The following is a 9,777-nucleotide window of genomic DNA, read 5'->3' as shown; positions in this document are numbered from 1 at the left end:
GCGACCTTCGGTAAATTCCTCGTTGGCGTTCCGTAATTCTCCTCACACGGGCGCGGTAGCGCTGAGTCACAGGTTGGTGCCTAGGCGTGATAATATTTCTTTAATAGCTTTTATTTACAAGTTGTAATAACATTTCATCATTTCGTATTGTCGGCGCCTCCAGGACACCAAAGGGGCAACGGGTACACCACAGCTAAAACCCGGGCTGGCCCTAATGTTGGGGCTCGCCAAAGCCTGCGCGTCCTACGTGAGACCTACGCTCCCAATCTATCGTCGCGACGAGAAAAGCACCCCGCGATTTCTGCAACGTACCGTACACGTGCGAGGTGAATTATGGAGCGCCAACGAGGAATCTGCCTAACTATTGTCTGCCGTGGAAGAAGAAATGGCCTTTATACTTCTACCTACTTGTTATCTAGAAATGGACAATGAATAAACGGAAGACGCGGACACCTCGGAAACGGCGGTGGTGGGTTCGCCTGGCTTTGCAAAAGCGCGAGAAGTTGGGTCACGCCAAGGCTTCGTTGCCGCACCTCCGGTCGCGCGACGTTGAATATACTATCGCGAGTATTGCAGACAGTACGTTTTGGTGCCACTCTTGTCGTATGAGCAAGGGCTGGTTCTTGATCACGTCGATCAGCATTACAGCCTACACTTTTGGTGCCATGTTCAATTTTACGACCGGTTGTTTACATGCTAGTGTAGCTTCCAGTGAAGCAGAACGACTTTCCGCCGCGTTTCCGCTTCGCCATGGTGAAAAAATCGGCCCGAGACCGATTTGACTCGCAGCCTGTTTTACTGCCTGTTTTGCCGCCTAGGCGGGCGGATTTTTGCAAGATTTTGCCGCTTCCGACGGCTTCGAGACCAAGTGTGAACGTAATCTAAGATCCTGCGCGAGCGCGGCCTAACCGGCACCTGAAGGGAAGCGGCGGAAATGTATGCCGGAGATTTCGACCACCTGGGGTCTTTAACGTGCACCTAAATCTAAGTAAACGGGCCTCGAGCGTTTTCGCCATCATCTAAAATGCGGCTGCCGCGTTTGTTGCTTCAGAATGTGGCCGCCACATTCTCGCCCAAAACCTCACAGAGTGTCAAAGCCTTGACAAACACCGTGACAGTTTTTTTCAATATGCAGACATGATTCGCTGTAAATTACCAACCCAAACGGAAGCGCCAAGGAATGAAATTGTGATATTAGCACCGGTTTCATGAATTATGTCAGCGCGAAGCGACGCGAACAAAGGGTGTGTAAGTAGGGGGGGGGGGTGCGGAAAAATTTTCGCCCCCCCCCCCGGGTGACATGGGTTGGGCCTCTTTTGAAGTCAGAGAAGCACAGAGCAAAATTAGTTTTGAAGAAAGGCTCAGGAACATGGATGAAAATACATGGGCGCCTAAAGTGCACAAGTATCTCTACACGAAAAGCGTGGACACAGAATGGAGAAAGAGGTCAAGCAAGTTGACAACCAAGTACAGGATAATCGAAACGGTAAATAGACAACCAGGAGTCATCAGAAAGAAAGTGAGAGAAATCGGGACCATGAATTGGATGCAATTAAAGAATGGAAACAAAAAGGACAATGGAGATTTACAAGAATGAGAAGAAAGAAATTAGAAGGGAAAATCTGTACGATAACACAAAGGGCAGTGCCTTGCTATTTGAGGCTCAAGCCGGTTGCCTAAGGACGAAAACATATCGGAAGAAATATTCGGAACTAGATGAGACATGTGTATGCTGCAGTAAAGATCCAGAGACCACTCAGCACATCCTAATGGAATGCGACGGGATCCACCCAGCGAGAACCGTAGGTAACGTGCAACTCCCAGAAGCGCTTGGTTTCAAAGTGGAAGGAAACATAAACAGATCAGCCGTAGAGATCAGCAAGAGACGATTAGAGTACTGGTGGAAAAAAAGCAGGGAAAAGATGGATACGACCTGATCTCTTAAAATCATAGGCAACTGTACAAGGTAAATTTTTGAAAAAGAAAAATAATAATGAGAGGTATACAAAAATGCTAGATAAAGAACATGTATAGTATACCTGATTAAATCAAGCAGGCTAGGTGACTATTTGTCGCCGCCCCGTTTAAAAGGGGATGCCAATAAATCATCATCATCATCACGTAGACGTACAGAAATAAAGTTGCCAGTAATGAATCAAAAAGGTTGATGCCTGGAATTATTTGTATTTGTGTGTTTCTCAAAAATAAAGGTAGGACATTAGGGAAAATAATAACAAGTGCTTGGTGGCGCAACCCACCGCCCCGTTTCAAAGGGGACGCTCATAGCATCCATCCATTCATCCACGTCTGCTTAAACACATGCTTAACGTCGGCCGCGACGGCGGCTAGCAGCCGCAGTGCAAGCGCGCTGTGTGGAATGCGATCGTCCGCGCGCGCAGCCGAATATGCAATAACAAAAAAAAAAAAAAAATGAAAGCTTCGTAATATATATTCTCGCTCGTGCATGGCGGCAAATGGCGATAGAGTGGCTATGCTAGCCGTTTCGTAATTGAAAGGCGCCAATCCGATTGAGCGCGCGTCGATGGTAGAACGTAGCTTGCTTTAGACGATTTACTCCGGCTGACATCTTATCGAACACAAAGGAAGAAAATTCCCAGTGGTAACTCGGAAGCAAACATTTTATTTTTTGACGCACTGTTTACGCAAACAACTAATTTTTGAAGAGTTACAATCCGTTTAAAACAAACCATTCTCCGTCATCGATTCTTTTTTGCTACGCGACGCACCTGAGCTGCTGCTTTTTTTTTTTTCTCACGAGAAAAAAAATGTTTTAAATTGTTGACAAACAGTTCAAACAGAACGTTGTCACCCTCTGCCAAGTGACGCGACTGAGCTTCAGGTGCTTCTTCTTTTCACGGGAAGACTCTCTCTTTGTTGAGTGCCTTCGTGTAGAAGGGAAAACGGATGACCAAAAATAATTTTGTAACTTGGTTGGTAAGGCTGGGGCCATGCGGTGCACCGCCCAATATGACGTCCTTTTTGTGCAGACAGTATACAAGCTCTTCCAAGCTGTCACTGTGCCGCTCGTTGTAACTGAACCACATCGAAAACAGTGGTTTCAAGGGCGTCTATACAAATGAGAAGAGTTTCTCCGAAGGGTGAATGAGGCCCCCATTGACGCAGAACTTGGTGAACATCGCCACCTGCTCGATGGCTTTGCCGGTGGCACCAAGGAGCTCGTCAAAACATTTCTTGCGCACAGACTACTGGGTATTTACCCTGCCACGCAGAAGACTAACCGCGAGTCGCTCATCTTTTCATGGTAATCATGGTCGGGTAGCATTGCGGATTCAAAACGACAGACTGGTGGGCTAGTTGGTATGACATTATTTACACAGTAGCGCAGAAGCACACGGACGGCGAAAGAAAGGGACACAGCGCGAAGAACTGAGTGTTTGTCGCGTTAGGCGCCTGTGTCAGTTGAGCTTGCTAAGTTGATTTGTTTGTGTGTCTTCCTTGTACATTCCTTTTGTGTGGCGATATATATATATATGTATATATATATATATATATATATATATATATATCTGCTCTCGTCCAATAAACACTCAGTTGTTAGCGCTGTGTTCCGTCTGTTGCTTTCACCGTCCGTGTGCTTTTACGCTATATCCTGCGTAAGTAAACCATTAATTGTGGACTTCTTTATAATGTGAGAAGCTGCTTCAACCTTCCCACTATCCAGCAGTGCGTCCAGTTCATGGTCTGCATCCTCAATGCTGAGGAGAAGTGTCAGATCGCCCCCTCACAGTTGCCACTGCTGGGAGCTTTGACCAAATCGTAGAAACTAACACAGTTCACGGTGAGAAAAAATTGGGCAGCAGTACGATAGTAGCAACCAGACACGAAACAATGTTTTCGCACCATTAGTACACATATAGACTTGCTGCAGCACAAAAAGAAACGAACGTAACTTTCCACAGGTCAGGGCGGGCGGCGTCACTGAAGCAGCAGAGCCGGCGCCAGGGGCGTAGCCAGGGGGGGGGGGGGGGGGGTTCAAATCCCCCCCCCGAAATTTTTCCGCAACCCCCCCCCCCCCCCCCTTACCCACCCTTTGTTCTCGTCGCTTCGCGCTGACATAATTCATGAAACCGGTGCTAATATCACAATTTCATTCCTGGGCGCTTCCCTTTGGGTTGGTAATTTACAGCGAATCATGTCTGCATATATGGAAAAAACTGTCACGGTGTTTGTCAAGGCTTTGACACTCTGTGAAGTTTTGGGCGAGAATGTGGCGGCCGCATTCTGAAGCAACAAATGCACAACAAATGAAGCAACAAATGCGGCAGCCGCATTTTAGATGATGGCGAAAACGCTCGATGCCCGTTTACTTAGATTTAGGTGCACGTTGAAGACCCCAGGTGGTCGAAATCTCCGGTATACATTTCCGCCGCTTCCCTTCAGATGCCGGTTAGGCCGCGCTCGCGCAGGCTACGTTCACACTTGGTCTCGAAGCTGTCGGAAGCGGCAAAATCTTGCAAAAATCCGCCCGCCTAGGCGTCAAAACCTATGGTGTTGGGCTGCTGAGCACGAGGTCGCGGGATCGAATCCCGGCTACGGCGGCCGCATTTCGATGGGGGCGAATTGCGAAAACACCCGTGTACTTAGATTTAGGCGCACATTAAAGAACCCCAGGTGGTCCAAATTTCCGGAGTCCCCCACTACGACGTGCCTCATAATCATATCGTGGTTTTGGCACATAAAGCCCCATAATTTAATTTTAATTAATTTTAGGCGTCAAAACAGGCAGAAAAACAGGCTGCGAGCCAAATCGGTCCCGGGCCGATTTTTTCGCCATGGCGAAGCGGAAACGCGGCGGAAAGTCGTTCTGCTTCACTGGAAGCTACACTAGCAATGTAAACAACCGGTCGTAAAATTGAACATGGCACCAAAAGTGTAGGCTGTAATGCTGATCAACGCGATCAGGAACCAGCCCTTGCTCTACGACAAGAATGGTACTAAAACGTACTGTCAGCAATACTCGCGATAGTATTCAACGTCGCGCCACCGGAGGTGCGGCAACGAAGCCTTGGCGTGACCCAACTTCTCGCGCTTTTGCAAAGCCAGGCGAACCCACCACCGCCGTTTCCGAGGTGTCCGCGTCTTCCGTTTATTCATTGTCCATTTCTAGATAACAAGTAGGTAGAAGTATAAAAGCCATTTCTTCTTCCACTTCCATGGCAGACAATAGTTAGGCAGATTCCTCGTTGGCGCTCCATAATTCACCTCGCACGTGTACGGTACGTTGCAGAAATCGCGGGGTGCTTTCCTCGTCGCGACGATAGATTGGGAGCGTAGGTCTCACGTAGGACGCGCAGGCTTTGGCGAGCCCCAACATAAGGGCCAGCCCGGGTTTTAGCTGTGGTGTTCCCGTTGCCCCTTTGGTGTCCTGGAGGCGCCGACAATACGAAATGATGAAATGTTATTACAACTTGTAAATAAAAGCTATTAAAGAAATATTGTCCCGCCTAGGCACCAACCTGTGAGTCAGCGCTACCGCGCCCGTGTGAGGAGAATTACGGAACGCCAACGAGGAATTTACCGAAGGTCGCAGATGACACGCGAAGTTGCGTAAAATGATCACTTTTGATGACGGTACGTGGGTCAAAGAATGAACATACCGCTCGAAATAATGCGATAATGAGCGCCACCACGCCGACAAACGTACGCAGACGAGATGGATCTAGACGAAAACGGCAGCGGCGGCCGCGGCGGTAGCAAAACAAATGTGACCAACTTGGACAGGCGTGGAAAAAATTTTCCTGCCGCTTTGGCCTTTCCGCCCGCTTGCCGCTTCCCAAGTGTGAACGTAGGCTTAGTCTGCGCGAGAAACGTCTCTTGTTTGCGATTGCGCCCCTACGGAAGGCTGGTAATTACTGTTGTGTTGTTGAATCCCAAACCAGCAATTACGGAAGGCTGGTAGTTGCTGTTTTGTTGTGGAATCCCAAACCAGCAATGTACACACGAAGGGGTTGATGACAGCAGTGAAATTCCACCGACTCGCAACAGAATGCACGAAACAGGCAGCCGACAAGCATGAATTACTGCTGTGCGCAGTACAGCGTAAGTAAACTCTTGTTGCAGGCGCTGACAGTTCTCGTCGGAGTTCACGCGTCCTGAGAAATTGATTATGTGCACTATGCACTGAACAAGACCGGAGTTCATTCCTGCATCACTAGTACACCAATCAGTCGAGATTCTGTGAGGCACGAGGCCGCTTCCTGTTTGCACCAGCATAAGTGAAGCAGAAATGAGTTGCACGTACGCACTACTTAATATGCGTACACAAGCCATATCTATGCTGTGCGGTGAAATATTCTGTACAATTCTGAATCTGTTGACGTAAAGGCAAATGACGGCTGCACGCTCGCACACAATGGAAGACACAGCGGCCCATGCACTTGCCGCAGGAAATGCAACCATCTCGTATGAAGGTGCAGGGCGACGAAAGCTTCGAAAAAAAAAAAAAAGCCTTACGCGTTTTTGCGCGTATTTAAGTTTTCTAGCGCAAATACGCACCGAACAAGCTATTGCTATGGCAGTAGTTATAGCCTGGTCACGTGCATTTTCACGCGTATAGCCGTCCTTGACTTGTGAAACGCACTGCGCCCCGACGAGGACGACGCCATCTACGCTTAACAGAAATTAACAATTAATGATGTCTTCCCCGATCGCACGGGTCGTCTCAAAGATGTGTTTTCGAAGACTGGTCCATTCAGTGGCGCGATGAGAGACCGTTGCTCCAAACGCCTACTGTACCTGTCGTACTTACTGTATTTACTGAGCGTAGTTTACTTTTTACTTAATTTTTGCACAAGCACACGCACACGCGAGGGGGGGGGGGGGGCGGTCCCATGTCTGTGATATACATGTAGAGAATCTGCTTAAACTACCGATATTTATTATAGATCACGTGACCAGCGCCGGAAATCATTCTGGATTTTGTCTACAATGTCTTTTTCGCGCTCGAAAAGACATTTCGGCATGAACATTGCGAACTCGGGTTGGATTTCATGGCAACGCCCATGCACTTGGAGTCACATAACGCAAGGAGGCCCATCCGAGCACAAAGTTTCAAGGGCTTTTCGATAGCGTGCGGGCGCGTCGCGGCATCACGCAGCGGCCGCGGAATCTAAGAAGCGCGTGGATTTCAGTTCCAAAACGTTATGGCTATAAAGATCTCATAAACCTTTGACCGGAAAGGTGCACTGACATTTCCAAAGGCGTGCTTTAGATTTTCAATTCTGTAACTTCATGGGTTTAATGTTCTTATAAACTTGGACCATCATGCACGTCCTCGTGTCCAAGCCATTCCATAAATGGAAGCACGCGCTCGCAAAGGCTTCCACAGACGCGAAAATACTAAGTATCACCGTGACTGTCAGCTAGCAGCTGATAATTTTCTCCAAACATCTTCAGGAAGCGCGCCCAATGTGATCGATCAGCTGGACCAGGGCAGGCAAAGTACAACAAGAGAAAACAAAAGAAAGTTAACGGCCTTTATTGAGACAGTTCTTTTTTGCGGGCGGCAAGGTCTGGCTCTCCGAGGCCATAGGGCTAGTGGTCCTGTGGATTTCAGCGAAGCCCCCGCTGAAAATACTGCTATTTTCAGAGCGCTTCTTCGCATGCGAGCTAATTGTGGAGATACATATCTGAAGAACCATTTGGAAAGTTGCCCCAGTAATGCCTCGTATTTAAGCCCAGATGTACAAAACCAAATGATAGAAATTTGTGGTGAAATTATCAAAGAAAGCCTAGATGCAAAAGTAAACGCTGCAGGCTGCTTTTCCGTACTTGCTGACGAAACGACGGATATTGCTGGAATCGAACAGCTTACTGTTTGTGCAAGGTACCTGAACAAGGATGCCAACGATATCGAAGAAGTGTTTTTAGGTTTTAGCACAGGAATAGATGCCCTCTCTCATTGCGACTCTCCGCCATTGGACAGGTACTCGTGGTTAAACCTATTCCTAGGAATATATGCACCCTCAATTTAACATCGGAAGGCGTAGGGCTAGAACCAAGTAAATCTTGGAGCAGGTACAATCAAACTCGGGATCGTCGACCTTCACGGACGCAGCGCGCACGGATAGGAATTGTTATGTGGCCGTTGCGGTCTCTGAGCGAGGTACATTAATGTCGGCATGCTCTGTCGAGGCAGCTTCCCCGGCAATAACTGAGCAAGTATCCATCGCACTAGGGCTTTTGGACTCCACCCGTTATCATATCTATTCTGATTCACGTTCGGCGGTTAGAGCCTTTGCCTCTGGCAGGGTCTCCACGCTTGTTGCTAGGATTCTCAGACGTAGGACCGTCATTCCATACGAGATTATTTGGTTCCCGGCCCATATGGGTTCCACGATCGGCGGCATCACTAACTCCAACGAATTGGCCCACGCCCGGGTGCGAGGACTTGCATTCCGCGCGGGGCTTCACGGCCCTGGGTCGTTGGACCGCTCCGCCACGCCCGGGGCCAAGCCTCTGGATGGGCATGCGGCTGATTGAATGTCGTGGGACATTCTAGCTACATTCAACTAAGTCACTTCGCATTATCGCTTGGGTCGTAGGGTCTTTCCTCCACCCCGTTCGCATCTCACCAGGGGACAAGAAATTACGCTCAGATTGCTACAGACAGGGGTTTACCCCTGTCCAGCTAGTGTTTCGGTATATATGGATATATCTCCTGACTGCCCGGACTGTGGGTGTGTGTGTTTACATTTAAACACATGATGTGGGACTGCCCGCACATACCCAAGGAACTCAAGGCGAAAATCATCTCAAGACGAGGCTTTTATTCCGCCATCGAAAGCACGGATCGTCACCGTCAGCTTCGGGCAATCCAAGGGGCCCACGATGCCGCGGGCAGGTATACTCACTGCCTGTCCCAACGTGGGAGCGGCCCGCAGGGGGGTCGGGGTAAAACCCGGCTCTCCTCCCTCGGTCTTCAATAAAGTTATTTATCTATATCTCATTGCGACTGCAGGTTTTTTATTTTATTTATTTCAGCACCCTAAAGGCCCAAAGGGCATTACATAGGGGGGGGGGGGAGGGGATTTTTATACAATCATAATGTACAACAAAGTTGCAAATACAAAAGAAAAAAGCGAAATACAAAAAACAAAACAAAAACTATAGAAATGGAGCGTTCACAAATCAAAGCAGGAAAGTACAAGAGATATCATCTTACAATCAAGAGGTATATTATATGAAATATCGACTTCATGCACATTGACGAGGTTAGGGTTGCTGCGTGTCAATTCTATCAAGATACCCCAGCAATTCTGTCTCAAAGGACGATATATCAGTAAGGGTTGTAAGGACTGTGCGGCGGAGACAACCCCCGCAAGGCCGAGAGATGGCGCCACCGGACAGAGCGACATCATCATCACCGATACGGAGCCGAGAGACGGCGCCACTGGACGGAGCGACCGCCCGGTTTAAAGGGTTCAGCCTCATCCATCCATCCATCCATCCACATCGTGAGGACGGAGAAGGAGTGGTGGGGAGACCGAGGAGGTCACTCTAGCCGAGGGGAGAGAATAAAGTGTTGTACTTGTTCGAGACGCGGTGTGCACGCTTCCTTCCTGACAAGTGGGGGCTCGCCCGGGATTGGAAATGGATAGCGTGAATGTTCCGGAGGAAGTAGTGCAGTACCTCGTCAACCAGACAGACGGATCGCCCATCCAGCGTGAACAGGTCGCCTCCCTGCTGCGGCAACGAGTGATGACCGCCACCGTGACTACCGCGCCGGTAGGCCTA

Source organism: Dermacentor silvarum, chromosome 1, assembly GCF_013339745.2.
Source record: "Dermacentor silvarum isolate Dsil-2018 chromosome 1, BIME_Dsil_1.4, whole genome shotgun sequence".
NCBI lineage: Eukaryota > Metazoa > Arthropoda > Arachnida > Ixodida > Ixodidae > Dermacentor > Dermacentor silvarum.
This window is presented reverse-complemented; position numbering follows the sequence as displayed.